Consider the following 16,764-nt stretch of genomic DNA (forward strand, 5'->3'; position numbering starts at 1 on the left):
GATGTCAGGGGCTTTTTCTGATCTATTAAAGCGGACAGGATGTTCAAGTTTCTGTTGTCCACGTAGCTCCTAAATGTATGCAGCACCAGTCCAAATATTATTTTTGATATATTAATATTTCATTGTGGTCACAAAGGGGAATTTGCTGATTCAAGAATAACTATCTAAAACCCGCACACTGGCCTGTCAGTCATTAAACAAGTTAAACTTGAGAAAATTCTAGCTGCCGGGTACAGCAGGTTACCAGGACGATAAAATGCAACCTGCGGTAGTTAATAATGGCCTCACGGTAATGCTGTTAATGCTGGTCAGTTTTTTTTCCCAAGCACAACAATAGGTAGTGGGAACAGCCTGGTATTAGCTTTAATGACCTCTATTGTAGCCTTGCCAGGTTGACTGGAAGGAACTAATTCATCACTGAACTTATGATTGCTGTTTCCATTATAAAGGCAAAAACAAATAGCTGGTTTATGTCGCCAAATTGTCACAACATTGTTTCTGTTTGACTGCTATTTCAATGACGACGCTAATTTCATAGAAAGTCGCATCTGGCGGCAACAGGTGGCAAGTGCAAAGTAAATTACAACCCAGAAGTGAAATGTTGTTTTTCTCAAATTAATTGTTGTGCATCTTTTACAACATTGGCCCACAATGATGTTCAACCAAATCACAAATTTTCATGAATTTTTACTCGGCTTTGAGTTACCACTAAAATGCCACTAAAATGTATTCTTTCTGTTTATGGTTTGAGAAGGTTGCATTTTTAACTCAAAGTCGACTCGTAAATATAAATAAATATGATATACATTTACATCTTACGTCTGTTTTAAGCATTTTAGTCAATAATTGATATTATTTTACTATATCAATACGTCATTATTTAAATATTTTAGTAATTCTGGGAAGATTCGCTCAGGCCGGCTAGTTAAAAAATCACTCTTCTACATCAGCTGGTGGCATAATATCGGATCAAACTGGTGCAAACAAACTGACCAGCAGCCGTCAGTCAGTCAGTCAGATGCCTGTTGCCTTTTGTTCATTTTGCAACCTCTGAAAATGTGGAAGTGACCTTGTTGACACGTAAAAGGATGTGTTCACATCCTCTTATGCGAGAGGATGATTTCATCCGGGCAACACAAACACAATCCCAGCAAACTTCCTATGTGAAGCAAAGATGCATTTGAGATTTGAGAATGTGAACAGAATCAGTGAAACGCAACCAGGGCCCTTCAGCAGTGCTGCATTAGAAATCTGGAGCACTCTTAAATAAATCAAAGTGTTACTCTGGTGAACGAAGCAATTCCTCACGCAGCTTCAGTTCGCAAGGGGACTGTTCAAACACTGGACTCAGACCTTAGCTATATGAGATGCTCCCTTCATCTCAGCTGATTCACGTTCCCACCGTGACCCAGCGTGAAGGTTAATCTCAGCTCCTTCTCCTGATCATATTTCCAAAAGCCCTGTACAGGAAGATTGCTCCCGAGCTTTGCCGAGGAAACAGGTGCTGCTCCATTGTTGTGGTGCGATCGGCCGCTATGATAGACTCCCACACCGCGAGGGGGTCGGCGCTCATTGTGTGGAGTCTCTGATTGATGGGGACCAATATCCCCCATGCGCCTTCTCCTGTGAGCCCTGAGTCTTCTCATCCACATCCCTCCCTCTCATAACAATAAGGCCGAACTCCCCCTGCCGTGATCGTTTTAGGAAATAACAGCAGTCGAACAATGGTGACAATATTCAACGGTAAGTGCTTCCTTTTTATACGCTGCCGCCGACACAGTGGCCCAGTTAAGCAGATACAGTAGGATGCAGGGGATCTATCACAGAGCAATATTTACCAGAACCAGGATGCTGATTTCTCCCGTCTAGGCGGAAATGAGGAACTCTATTCTTTCCTTCTAGCCACTATTGGTACCTGTGGGAACTTCACACTCACCTCTGTTTCAGCTCATGCTCTGCAAAAACCTCTGTGTACAACTAAAGTGTAGTGAAATATATAAAACACGGAAACAAGCTTATCTGTGAAGCACGCGTGCATAGAAAATCTTTCAGAACTTTAAACGGCTTGATAACGAGTGGAACTATTCAAGAATAAAAACTATATTCTATATTTAGAATACAGTATATTGTTTTTTGCTGCCTTCACAGCTACATGTTTTGTATTTGTTTTACATACAATCATTTTTACATATATATATATATATATATATATATATATATATATATATATATATATATTTTTATATATATATAATTATTATTACTGTTATTTTTCACATAGAGATGTAAGAAAAACAAATTCACAAGAAGACAGAAAATTTCAAATTGTACTCACTTGTTCCAGTGGCTATCCTGTTTCTTAAGTGAAAGTACTGACATCCCCATATTGTGTAATTTACAATTGTCCATGTAAAGATGTAATGCTGTATATATTTAGAATTTCTGCAATATCCTCATATGATGACATTATATTTTAGTGAATTTTTCGGAGACTATACAATGTCACATTCAAGGCTCTTCAGAGATACCAAATGACCATAAACACTCCCTCTCTCTGGTCTTCAAAAATGTCCGCAATTGATTTAGTGGCACTCTTATGAAAATATATTCATGTTTTGCAATTATCCTTTAAATCAAATTTTTAAATTGTGTGTCACAAATCAACGTCTTAGAACATCTTATTGGGTTTCAAATCAAAACATGTCTCAGGACATTGATTTCATACACGTCATCATATGAAGACACTGGGACTAAAAGCATGTTTATTATTCATTTTGGGAGACATAACAAATGAATAGCGAAAGAAATTATATTTCAGTCTTCTATGAAATATTATATATCGTTTTTAAAATCCTGTCCGTTATTACTCACATTATTACACGTCTTTTTTAATATGTTGCCCCAAAAACACATTAATAAGCAAATTAGAATTAGTTCATAGATACATTGTATATAATGAGAAAACCAATTTATGACCATTTTACACACACACACACACACACACACACACACACACACACACAAAGTACAAAGTTTGGTGAAAAAACAAAATTTTTGTCAATGCTTGTTTACTTATGTCTTTTCATTTTTTGAAAGAAATTGAGTCCTGAGTCCTGTCACGTTATTTTTATCGCTGTAAACTATTTAAAGACATCAAAAAAAACTTTTTCTCTGGTCTTAAGAGGCTATTGCTGTTCATATTATCATGAATAACTGATGCTGCCAAAAGCATGTCAAGCGACAGTTTTTGGCATTCAAATAATTGTGTCATTGGAATCTAAATATGTTCAATAAATAAACCACGTTCTATTTTTGTAAAGCAACACATTTTGAGCATACCAGGTGCAATGAGCTCATTTGATAGAAAAGATATAAACCCTGCTGTCATACAAACAGGAAGAGGTTTAACACAAAACAACTTTAGTATGTCTTCCAATTTCAGACCCAAGCAACGCTTACATCTGATTACAAAGAAGCTACTTTCACTTCAAATTATGACTCAAACTTAATGTATTCTGAACTGGCTGACAAAAACATATTATGATTTAAACTAACACTGTTTTTAATTGCTGCGCCTCATTATGTCTTTCGGGTATCTAATACATTGAAATGCATTATTATAACTTTCCTATGGTCTAAGCAACAAATAGGTTTTGTCCAGTGACATTTTTTGGGCCGATCCCAGTGTTTTAAAGCAATGATACACACAGTGATGACCATCACTACTGAAACCAGTTTCATTTCCAGCTTCTAGTTGCGTAATCCAGCAAATTCAACTACAATCCAAACTCAGCCAATGATCTGTTATTAAGTGAGGAACAAGCACTTAGAACTTAAAGCTGCATCAAAAGTGTGTTGTTGTTGCTTGCTTATTGACTTTGTACTGCAGTGTGCTGCATGGTATAACATATTTAAAGATAGGAAAAATCTAATTTAACTGAACAGTAACATCATTTTTATCTCTCTCTCTCTCTTAAGTTGCATAGAGACAAGCACATGAATGCCAAAAAAACTTCCTTATGTATGTATTATTAGAGTTTCTGTCAGATGCTGTTTGCGCATGAAAAGGGGAAGTATCTCAGTACTTTAAAGCTCACACTTGCTCCTGTCAGCTATACACTGAAGGCCAGTTCTTGCAGAGTTACTTGAACTATGGACTATCGTATGCTATGGTGGAAATGAAAACAAATATATTATTTGAATATTATAGACAGTATTAAAGAGAAAACTAATTTGCAAGTAAAATGTAAAATCCATCTGCATATATTTGCACTTAGAGGCTTATACTCCATTCTTACTTGGAAATACATATCCATCAAATGTTATGAATGCATTGGCTTCTAACTGGATCCAAAGCGTATGACTTTGCATAGAGTCAGGATCAGCTGTATTTTGCAACCAAGGACTTAGTATCTGCAGACTTCGAATATCTATTCATATATATATATATATATATATATATATATATATATATATATATATATATATATATATATATATATATATATATATATACGTATGTTTCATGCCTTATTAGCATCCATATGTTATCTTAACTGATCTTTTGCAGAACTAGACTGCTTGCTGTAAGTCTACTGCTCGAATACGATAAGATCTCTGACTTAGCCACTGTTTTTACATCTGACCTGTTCGCCACAGAGGAAGCCTACGTGAACGTCTTGCTGTCACTTTAAAAGTTTCATTACAGCTTACTGTAAAAAATTCTAAATCGCTTAAGTACTAAAACCGTGTATAATAACAGAACAGAACACCGATGCTGTCACATAACTGAGCACGACTGCATTATTGTATTGCATACTGGTGGATAAATAAATCCTTTAACAGATTACTGATTCAGAACAGCTGTCCCGCACGCCTCACTGCACAAAACCAGCGAATAGTAAAGTTTCCACCTGACGTCCTCAGCTGTGAACATAATCCACCGTAAAACTCCTTTTAAAAGGTGGTGAAGCGCTGGGAGTCTTCACGTGTAAATGTTTGACGTGGAGGAAGAGAAACCTTGCTGATTCTGGTTAACTCAAATCATGGGCTTGATTACATTCACCTGCACATCATGCCCACTGACTTGACCTTTATTCCCTTCCTAGGCTATCTTAAATCAAAATGACCTTGCTGTAGGAATGCACCACAGGCAACGCTTACCTGGAGTTCTTATCCTCTTCCCATGGTTTCTTTGTCTTTTATCAATGTGCGGGCTGAGGTGGAAGCAATGTCCTTGCAGCGTAATCCAGCGCTTAAGATGAAAAGAGGTGGAAATGTAACCACATCCTTCAGCATCAGGTTATATCAGCCTACATAGACAGCAACAGCAGGAGCAGTTATATCAGTACGCCTGCCACGCTTTAGTGCAACTAAACAGGAACTCAGAGAGAAGGTGCAGAAGAACTCAAAGAGGAAGACATGGGCTACATGTGTTCATGAGGGGGAGGAGGTTCGACTTACACACGCATGCTTTGTTCTTTGACTGACGTCTTATTTTTATTAATGCTATGGATGGCAAACCGCCATGAATGACAGTCTGTTTTAGAAGAAACAGCTTTTTGACATTTACTGAATAATAATGTACCAACATTCCATTATCAAAATCAACATATATATATTTTTTACTTTTGTAAAAAGTTGACTGTAGTCCTTGTTAGGTACACACCATTTACTATGATGTTTGATTTTGTTTTGAAGATATTCAAGTAGCTTAATTTAATGGCATGCTGTGCAGACTCAGCCTCTACAGTCGGCATAAGATTAACTCTTCACTTCCCAAGAGGTTATAAAATTCATTTTTTTTGTAACATAAGAGTTCCTCTCTTTCTGTGTCACTCTCTGTCTCTTCCTTTCTCAAAACTCACACATATTAGTAAGCTTAATTGAAAAATAGCCTTCCACTCAGTGGTTTGTGACTGCTGTAAAGAAGGAACTTATCTACAAAGCTTCCAGTCAGAGGAATCAGCACAGCTGGACAGGAACCAATATGTAATGGTAAATCCAAGTAATATATATATATATATATATATATATATATATATATATATATATATATATATATATATATATATATATATATATATATATATATATATATAACAGGTAGACATATAACAACGACATGCTTTGGGTGAGCTTGGCTAGAGTGGAAACGAAATACTGCCATCTAGTGGTTCAACCGCGTGGCAGAAAAAACAAACCGTCAAGTAAAAGGCGGTAAACAATGAGGAAGGAGGGCGACGGTAAAAATCGCCAGGTAAACTATCAAAACAACACATGTGCCTTTGCTTTTTGAGCTCGAACTTCCTCAAATGGAAGCCATAGACATCTTAACAGGCCTAGCCTACACAAAATTTGTTTGGAAAATTCTAAATAAAATCACTTAGGGCCTGTTTGTAATAATGTACATACATTAATATACATACATTAGTCCGCTGTTAGATTAATGAATGAATGGATAAAACATTTAATTTTGCCGATGAGTTATACAAAACACAAACATCAAATAAACCCTGTCAACAAGCCTGACAAAGTCAGTCGAATTAAAATATTTTATGGCATGACACCCATATTCGGTACTTAGGCAAAAAGACAGGATTTAATGCGCAGTTAATGATTACGCTATAAAATCATATTATAGGCTATGGTTAACACGTTTGGAAATATGTCGAATCAAAAGGAAAAAATAAATTAAAACATAAGCCTAAATCTAAGCTGAACAGCCATCCGGTTTTTCGGGACAGACCCGTGTTTCAAGGCGAGCCGGCACTTCTCTTCGCGCCTGATTGTCAAAATGTCCACTGCGTGCAGTATCTCACGTAAATACAATCGGTTAGGGTTTAAGTGAATGTAAACTGGTGAATGAAACCTGGCATGTGTCAGTAATATTATCGGTTTTTAAAGGATAGCGGCCCAATTAAATACCTGTCCGCGGCATGTTAATCAAAAAACAAAGAGGAATAAATAACTGCCCCCACTTACTGAGGTCTGGGGTCGACCCCTGCAGTTCTATTTCAAAGGCCCGTTTTAACAGATCAGTTTAAAAGACGATATAAGCTAGCTAAAACACACAAACATGTATGGCAGAACATAACGCCTAATTATTTACTTGTTTCCCCACTCAAAATGTAGTTCAGTAGGCCTAATATAAATGACAACTCGCTCTTTTATAGGTCACTCTAGAATCTAGACCGTTAAATAAATATATCCGATGCATAGACAAATATTATTAATGCCATTGCAACGTATTATAGTGTTTCGTGTCCAATCTTTCGAGAAATTCGCTGAGGGAGAAAACATTAGAAACAAAATGTAATTAAATGAGCTGTTATAGCTAACAAAAGTAATGTTGGACTTTAATAATGGGATACCCTGCTAATCAAACACGTAGCCTAGCTAAACCAAACTAAAGGAAGTCATTAGCTTTGGGAGATAGGCTTTATAAAATAATCATGTACCAACCGAAAACCTCTAAGATGACAAAATAAACTCATTAATGAATAAAACTAACCAAATAATGCCATTATAAATTCACATTTATAAGACGTACCGGCATTATTATTGTTATACTCGACTTGTTCCTATAAAAAGAGCATTATCCTTTATGTTATAAATAAGATATAGACTACGCGACGATTACTCTTTTTTTTTAAATACATAGTAATTTTCAAACTGCACTATTATACTCCACGTTCAATTCAGGCGCTGGTTTTATTGATAATCTACCAGTGGATGTCGTTGTTCTCAAAGTCTATGCGTAAGTGTCACTGCTGGAGATGAAGAGAAACTCAAGAGAGCCCATGAGAGGAGAGAGACAGAGAGAGAGAGAGACAGAGAGAGAGACGAGAGAGAGAGAGAGAGAGAGAGAGAGAGAGAGAGAGAGAGAGAGAGAGACAGAGAGAGAGAGAGAGAGAGAGAGAGAGAGAGAGAGAGAGAGAGAGAGAGAGAGAGAGAGACAGAGAGAGAGAGAGAGACAGAGAGAGAGACAGAGAGAGAGAGAGAGAGACAGAGAGAGAGAGAGAGAGAGAGAGAGAGAGAGAGACACAGAGAGAGAGAGACAGAGAGAGAGAGAGAGAGAGAGAGAGAGAGAGAGAGAGAGAGAGACAGACAGAGAGAGACAGAGAGAGAGAGAGAGAGACAGAGAGAGAGAGAGAGAGAGAGAGAGAGAGAGAGAGAGAGAGAGAGAGAGAGAGAGGCAACGTGAGTGTCTCCTATCTCACTAGAGCTCAAACTAACGGGATCTTCTTATATCCTCTACATGCGCGGAGATTTAAGGACCAGACAAGTAAAAGCGCGTGTCCAATACTCACGGAAAAAGAGAGCCAGAACGAGCTGAGATTGTTTTGAGACTTTTTCTGAAAGTGTTTGAGGAGGTACAGTGATCGGTGTAGACATTTCTCCAGCTGCGATCTTCTTTCGATGCGAAAGCGTAATTATTGTCGGATCTTTCCGTAGCGGTTTAACCCTAAATACAGAAGTTTGCCCACATGCTGAGTCCGATTTAGATTCGCATTAGTTTGTTCTTTGGCACCGGTGTCCTATCTGCTGTGGATTGATCACGCTCAGGTTGTCAACTGGTTTTCCATCCGCAAACAGTTGATAGCATCTTCTCGTTCGGACACGGCTGCGTTTCAGAACAGGAGAGACTGAGGAAGGCGCGGGATGATGTTGAGGGTCTCGGATGCTTTGGTCACTTTGGTGACTCTCTACTGTGTGGTCAAAGGCACCGTCGGCGGATACGCAGTGAGCATGTTCGCCGCTCAGACCTCCACCGGACCCGTGCTACGACGAGAACGGTCACCCCAGAAGATGCATCCCGATTTCGTCAACGCGGCGTTCGGGAAGGAAGTGCGCGCGTCCAGCACCTGCGGCAAAACACCGAGTCGGTACTGTGTGGTGACCGAGAAAGGGACGAAAGGCACAGAAACTGCCACACGTGTGACGCGTCGGACCCAAAGAAATATCACCCACCTGCTTACCTAACTGACTTCTGAACAATCCTCACAATCTCACCTGCTGGCAGTCGGACAATTACATCCAGTATCCTCAAAATGTGACTTTAACATTGTCCCTGGGCAAGAAATTCGAGGTGACCTACGTGAGTTTGCAGTTTTGCTCCCCGCGACCAGAGTCCATGGCTATCTTTAAATCGATGGACTACGGAAAGTCCTGGGTGCCTTTCCAGTACTACTCGACCCAATGCAGAAAGATGTACAACAAGCCCAGCAAAGCCACGATCACTAAGCAAAACGAGCAAGAGGCCATCTGCACAGATTCTCACACCGACATGCACCCTCTCTCCGGGGGGCTGATAGCGTTCAGCACCCTGGACGGGCGACCCTCCGCGCACGACTTTGACAATTCACCCGTGCTTCAGGACTGGGTGACCGCCACTGACATTAAGGTCACTTTCAGCCGACTGCACACTTTCGGAGACGAAAATGAGGATGACTCGGAGCTGGCTAGAGATTCCTATTTTACGCCGTGTCAGACCTGCAGGTCGGAGGCAGATGTAAGTGTAACGGACACGCGTCACGGTGCGTCAAAGACAGGGACGGAAACCTGGTGTGCGAGTGCAAGCACAATACAGCCGGACCGGGTGTGACAGATGCAAACCTTTTCACTATGACCGACCCTGGCAGCGCGCGACCGCAAGGAAGAAGCCAACGAATGCGTCGGTAGGTCCATTTGCTTTTTTTTTTCCACGTCGTTTTTGAAAAGCGCGTAGCCTGAGGCGCGAACACGTCGCCGAAGACGCGTCGTTTATCTTTGTCGCACGTACAGTTTGTTTGAGATGAGTTGGAAACCAGCCGTGACCGCCAAGTAAAAAAGTGCGGGTGTTTTCTTTTTAAATGCGAGCGTTTCGCGTCCAGTGAGGGAACTTTCAGGATCAGTACAATGCAACAATATAGTGACAGATTTATGGACGGTCCACTAAATGATTTAGAGAAATGATAAAAAATAAAATCTCTAATTTAAAAAAAAAAAAAAGTGGTTTGGATGTAAGCAGCCTGTGGGCTAGAGCCGTCAAAGATAAACGAATATAAATTATTACGATTTATTATTATATGCATCAGCTACGATTTTTAACCAATCTCGGCATCGAACAGAGTTTAAATAAATGTCTATGGTCTAAACATAATTAATTAATACATAGATTTGATTTAATTTCAGCTTTATGCATTATTAAATACAAATTTACGTAGTAATAATAATAATAATAATAATAATAAAATGTAAGTTTTGAAAAAGAAACTTGGGCTCAACTTACGTGGTTACTGTACGTTTCTTTTTAACAAAATGCCTTAAAAATATATTTATACAAAAATATGGAATCGTTTGTCAATGCAGCTTATTAAGATGCGCCTAAACGTTTATTTTATACGCAGTGCCACAAGCTTTTTCTTTTAAAAAGTTTTTTTTTAGCATTTTCATAGTAATTAGTAGTTTAAGGTAAAATTATTAAGATATATTCAGGTATAATAAAAAAAGTAAACAGGTAAAAACTAAAGCTTGAGAAAGACACACGGCATATATTCGTCGTCTAAAAAGAGCAATGTGATAAAGTCCGCCAGCTAGCCGCCTCGTGTTCTGGCGCGTGCGCTCCTTTTATCACTGCCATTAAAACTGAATATCAAACATGTTCATTCCTTTTTTTATTATTGTTTTTACTTATACTGTCTCTAAATATATTTATTCACGCTGTGCTAAGTATGCAAACCACAAATAAAAACTAAAATGATCGAATTCAGTAGAGAGCTGCTGGTAAGACTACCGAATATTTATTTATCATCGTCCTATTTATTATAATTATTTATGAAAAAATTAGTAATAATAAAAATACATTTTACATAGATATTTGAAACACCCAGTTTCACTGCATGACAAACTTAGCAGGAGCAACGTGGATGTTTAGTCTATTGCTTAAAGTACCTAAAGTAAAGAAAATAAAACTCATGACCCTTAATTAAATGGATAAGGCACCTAATTCATAAATGAAATGAACTGTCATAATTTGCACTGAATCGCCTGGCTTCTCTTAAGATAGAACAAACCAAGCTAAAGCGACTCTTAAAAGCAGACTGTTTATCAGCAGTCTGAAAGATAAGATAAATCTCCGGGTTATGAAAAGTGCTTATGGGTGCAACTGAAGCATGCAATTCCCGTTAATGAAAACATTCCTTTAAATAAAATAGCATTAACGCTCACAATGCCCTTTGTGTGTTTCACTTATACTGCAAAAAACGAAAAACACGTATCTCTGTGGGTTAAACTGTCTGCATCCTAAAATGCCATAAATAATTATCATATTTTAGCATGTGTTTTTGAATCAGTTCAATTCAATAGCTGAATGACAGTGCACTGTCAAACGGACATGCAGACAATGTCTGGCTGTGCATAAACAAGTCTAATTCATAACTATAATGAAAAGAGCCTGATAGTCATCATCTGTCATCAATCACGTATTTTAGAGCTAATTTAGCACCTGCCCAGTTAGTTTTCAATGCCTGTTTTGACTCATCTCAGAAAAAGAAAGAGCTCGTTCTTTTCTCCTCTCTCTCTCTCTGAGCAAGCCAAACATGTATCTGTTGGCTGGAAATGTAAACACACCAGTTGAGACGCCACTGTCGCACAGTAAGAAATGAATTGCTCCCCTGTATCCTTGACACTTTATTTTTACCAGGGCCTCCATGTGTGAGTCTTGCAGGCAGGCACAAAAGATCGTCACTCACAGCATCCACATCTTGCTGTCAGCGAGCTAGATGCTTTTGCCGAACATTCCTCGGCTGTGTTTTCCTGAGCGCAGTGCCATCGGATCCACTGCCGAAATGAAAAAGAAAGAAACAAGAGAATGAAAAGAAGTGAAAAGTGAAAAGAGAGGAGTGAAGGGTGGCAGCGTTAAAGCAAACAGAGCTTAAACAGGAGAAGAAAGAGCCGTGTGACACCTCTGAGCCGGGAGCAGAAACCGAGGGAAAACCGTTGTGTGTGTGTGTGAGTGTGTGTGTGTGTGTGTGTGTGTAGTGAGGGCCAAATGCAATCAAACACCTACAGAAACACTATATGGCAACCTTTCATTCATAGCCCAAACCTAAATATGAAATGTATGATGTAAATGATCTGACAGAGGGTTTGGTCCTCTTTCAGCGGTAGTGTATGTAGGAGAAACATTCCAGCATGCTGGGGAGTATTTCAGTGCAATTGTCTGTGTTGGTCTTAATATGAGTTCATGCACTACACCAAACTCTTACTGAAAGGACATTTCACCAAAGCGCTTGTGTGGAAGGGATACACATATGTAAACATATGGGAGAGATGGATTGAAATGTAGATTATGAGGGAGGTTTTAAAGTGATTGAAACATAGTGTTGAGAGAAATTGTTTAATAGATAGCGATCGATAAGTAAAGAGACCTAGGTTTCACTCGAACCGCACTTAACTGATTGGATCCTTGAGTGGAAAAGGACCCCCATAAACCCCCGAGTGCCCTGTTAATGTGGCCTTACGGTATCGATCAGCTTACTGCATTGAGAGGCATCATTTTTTAATGCATTGAGCCACAGTCTGAAGCCTGTCAAGAATACAAAGTGAAATGGGAATGTAAAGCTCCGTAGCTGGGAAAAAATCATTTAAAACATTACACTGGATAAAACTACACAGTTCTTTGTAGCGCTTTATACAGTACAGGTTGTTTAAAAGCAACTTCGCAGTGATAAACAGGGGGAAAAAGGTGCTGATGTTGTAAAAACCGCCGTTTTAAAAATATCATTCGTCCCGCTGAAATCCTACCAATCTGTTTTTAAAAAGTCAAACTAACAGACCTGAAAAAAGCAACCGCAGCTTGGCCTGTTTAGCATATTATACATTTTAATTGTGCTAAAATTTGCATTTGCAATGTACACACGTGGCGGTGTGCGTTTAATCCTTCAGTTATGCGATTATGCATTGTGTCGTTTATACTTGTGTAAAGTACAGCTCGAATCACGCAATAACCTGCTGTGGCTTAATTATAACTGCAGCGCCATAAAAGAGCTTCGTGAGGAGCAGACAAGATGAGGCAGTAAAGGTGAACGCTTTAGTAAAGAGAAGACATTTTAAGAGCAATGCTATCTTGATGACAGAAGGATGTGTTGAATCTCTGACTGCGGTTTGAGATGAATCAAGGATGTTTCTCCGTCCTCTATTGTTGGAAGTAAAACAAATCGCTGTCAGAATCCAAATGGCTTCTCTTGTATTTCCACGCATGTACTTGTTTCTCATCACAAAGTTACACTTCCTGCAACAGCCAAACCACAACACGACTCAGCCAGTTTGAACATATCGTCTCACACAGTTACTGCATGATCTCCTTGAACATTAAATGCACACTTCACTTGGAAGTGTTTTAGTGCTCTCTCCGGCGGCAGGTCGATATTCTGAAGACGTGAAATAGGTGACCCCATCGGAGTAATCTCCCAGGACACATTATTCATGCTTTAGAAGAAAATGAAGCTCTGCTCGTTTGCTCTTCTCAAAAGTAAATGAACAGTTCATTCAGAAACTGAAATTCTGCCATCCTTTGCTCACCTTCATGTTGTTTCTGCAGAACAAAAAAAAAAAAAAGATATCACGAAGAATGTTTCATTGTTTTTTTGCCCGTATAATAAAAGTCAGCTGAGTTTTAAAACATCTCATAAATGTAATGTAAGAGTAATTCATGCTCCAGTGGTTTAATATGATCCATTTCTATGCTGAACAGACTGAAACTTAAAGGGTTAGTTAATCTAAATGAAACATTGTGAAACATTGGCACTTCATAAAGTCAATGTTAAAAAACGTTCAGCGTGTATTCATGAGTAGTTTAGTCCAAATCTTCTGTAGACACGATGACTTTATATGATGAACAGAATTAACTGAACAATTATTCACATACTGATCATTGCATATACATAGAACACTTCAAATCAAATCACGGGTTTGGAAAGACATGAAGGAAAGTAAATGACAGGAGTTTGTATTTTTAGGTGAACTATCCCTTTAAGTGGCGATCCATTGTCAAATCAGATCAACTCATTACTGCGTGCCATCATATTATATTGGTATAAATATGGCAACACATCAATTGGTGCTTTGTCCTGACATCATGTCAGGTGACAGGGAAAGAACACACTTGACATTTGATTTGAGCTCAAACATGAATTGAACCACTGAAGCTGTATTAAAGGTGTGCACCCCTGATTGACTTTCATGGTATGGACAAAACCGCTGGGAAAATTTGTTCAAATATCTTTTTTCTTCCCCTTTTATATTTATGTTAAGCAGATAGACAATCATGCCAGTTACATGCTGTACAACAAAATGCAAACAGAAGTTAAAAATTTGGGTGAATTGTATAAAAATAAATAAGACTTCATGTTGTGTCAATCACACTGCCTCAAAAACTCCGAAAACATTTAGATGGGGTTTGATTTCCTGTATAAATCAATAAATATTATTAATATTATTATAAATAAATAAAGGACAATCATTTTGTTTGTCAGATTTCGAAGATAATCGCCATCAGTAATTTCGGTCTTTGTGTTTTGTCTATACCAGTAACAATAAAGGCAATAGTTAATGTTTTAGCTGCCACGTGGCTTTTATAAATCATCGCCTCTAATCTTCAAAGCTGCCGATGGATCAAATGAGCCCACCTATCAAGCAGAAGAGGTGAGATGTGAGAAGAGAAACCTTCAGAGCTTTTGCACTTTGCTCTGCTACCTCACTATTCTGCCTCACTACTGTTCAAAGGGGATGAATTACCGTCATAGGCGTGCAGCAATTCATCCAGTGACCCTTGTTTCCCAGAAGCGGCTTATCAGTGTTTACTGGTGTTCATCTTGTTTTGTAAACCACATACGAACAAGACCTTCTGCGTATGCATGTGAATCTTGTAGAGAATTTTCAAAAGTGTCTTCATCATCATCTGCAGATGCATCGAACAAATACAGGCAAACACCTAAGCGGTTCTGAACCACCTGTTTGTGATTGTGCAACGTGGATGTTTTCCACTAGCGAGCTCATTAGCGCTTTCATGTTACTCCCTTACCGGCTGGCAGCTTTCTTGCAGTTTTTTTTGACAGGAGGGTGATCAAAAAACAATGGTTTTGAGAGTTTGGAATCAGACTGCGATGCACGAGCCCAGCCTCTTCAGGAGAACCAGAGATATATAGAGGTGCGTTGAGCTGGCTGTTGCCTAAACCTGTGGGAGCAGGCTGTGTGTTTTTGAGAGAAGGCCCAGACCTCCTGGCGAGATCAGTGCTGGCGGAAAGCCCACGCTGGGGGCTCTGCTGCAGGGGTGAGAGTATATTTCAGAGAGAGCCTGGCTCTAGAGTCAGAGTACTCTGCAGCAAACTCAACCTGATGCCTGCCAGGTTGCAATGCATAAACAGGCCCAAACCAGCCATCTGCATCTCAAGTTTAACTAGACGGCACACACACACACACACACACACACACACAAGGCTCGGAAACATGAGCGTTAGCACATATCGCGCTCAGGCGAGATGGTATCGCGTAAGATATGATAATGCTGCTTTGAGTTCGAGAGAATCGTTCAGTTTTTTCAGCGGGATGCTGCGTAACTGATGGAAGCGATAATGTGCCCAGTTTGTGAGAGAATACTATTAAAAAATATGTGACGTCAATTTTAATGATTCTGATTTTAAATTGCTCGTGATTGTCAAGATTTGAAAAAGCAGAACACCAACGCTGATTGTAAATAGAGTCAAAACAATTTATTCCTCGGTCTGACAATGTTTAAGCGTTGTCCAAGTTCTGTCTCCCCATCTTACACACATGTGGCTTGGATCGCCTCGAGCATTGTTTTGAAATACAATGATGTGCTTGTTACTGTAAGGACACATTGTTGACAGCACTCAGGCTAATGTATGAAAAGTGTATATTGACAGGATAGAAATATTTCAGGCCAGAACGATGGCAATATGAACAGAGAATATCAAACCACGCTCCTTTCAAAGGCTGAGTCCTGCTGGGACTGGCATTTAAAGCATTTTTTCACAATTCAATTCCAACTCTGAGGAGCTATATATGCCTGGTGTGTTATTGTTTCTATTGTTATTTTATGAACCAGTTGATTGTTTAATTATGAACACCTGATAATACACTCACAGACTGTGTATAAGATCATCTAATGAGCAGCGAACCAACACACTGAAGAAAGGTTTCAGCTGAAACATCTGCTAGTATACTTAAAGGTCATTAAAGTGAGAAGATCTCAGGGAGATTTTGCCGATCATATCATAAAATCTGAGGAAAGAAAATCTCTGCTTAGATAAAAAAATTATTTCATCACAAGATTTGGGGATGTTTCAGATTCTCTTGATTGCATACAATAAATGTAGCGATGTGTTCAGCTATACAATTTGAAATAAACTCAGACTGTTAGTAAAGTCTGAGAGCTGCTGGATATTAATATTTTTTTACTTTCGGCTTTAATATCAGTATTATCTTTGTTGAATAACCTTACATGTGAGATAGAATGAATAATGAACGAATGTTTTTGGAGGCATAGCACAGAGACAGTCGAGGATGGTTTGGATTTCTGAGTTACAAAGATCGTGAAATTATACATAAGCCTTTATGGTTTTGCCAGAAAAGTCAGTTATGACTTAAAGTTGATGCAAAAAATATGTCAGTATTTTGGAATATAAAATCAAGGTCAATCAGAGTCAAGCAAAAATGAACCAATCAACTGGAATAACAACTTTTATTGTGTGTTTGTTG

General features: G+C 38.8%; 1 protein-coding gene and 1 pseudogene across 2 annotated transcripts in view; one reads left to right on the forward strand and one right to left on the reverse strand.

The window, feature by feature from the left end:
* ntn1a (netrin 1a) overlaps positions 1–16,764 on the reverse strand; it is a 255,680-nt gene that overhangs the window by 176,452 nt on the left and 62,464 nt on the right. The gene's annotated exons all lie outside the window — the stretch shown is intronic.
* The window catches only part of LOC122346897, a 30,853-nt pseudogene continuing 22,593 nt past the window's right edge, over positions 8,505–16,764 (forward strand).

This window comes from Puntigrus tetrazona, chromosome 6 (assembly GCF_018831695.1).
Source record: "Puntigrus tetrazona isolate hp1 chromosome 6, ASM1883169v1, whole genome shotgun sequence".
In the NCBI taxonomy this organism is placed as follows: domain Eukaryota; kingdom Metazoa; phylum Chordata; class Actinopteri; order Cypriniformes; family Cyprinidae; genus Puntigrus; species Puntigrus tetrazona.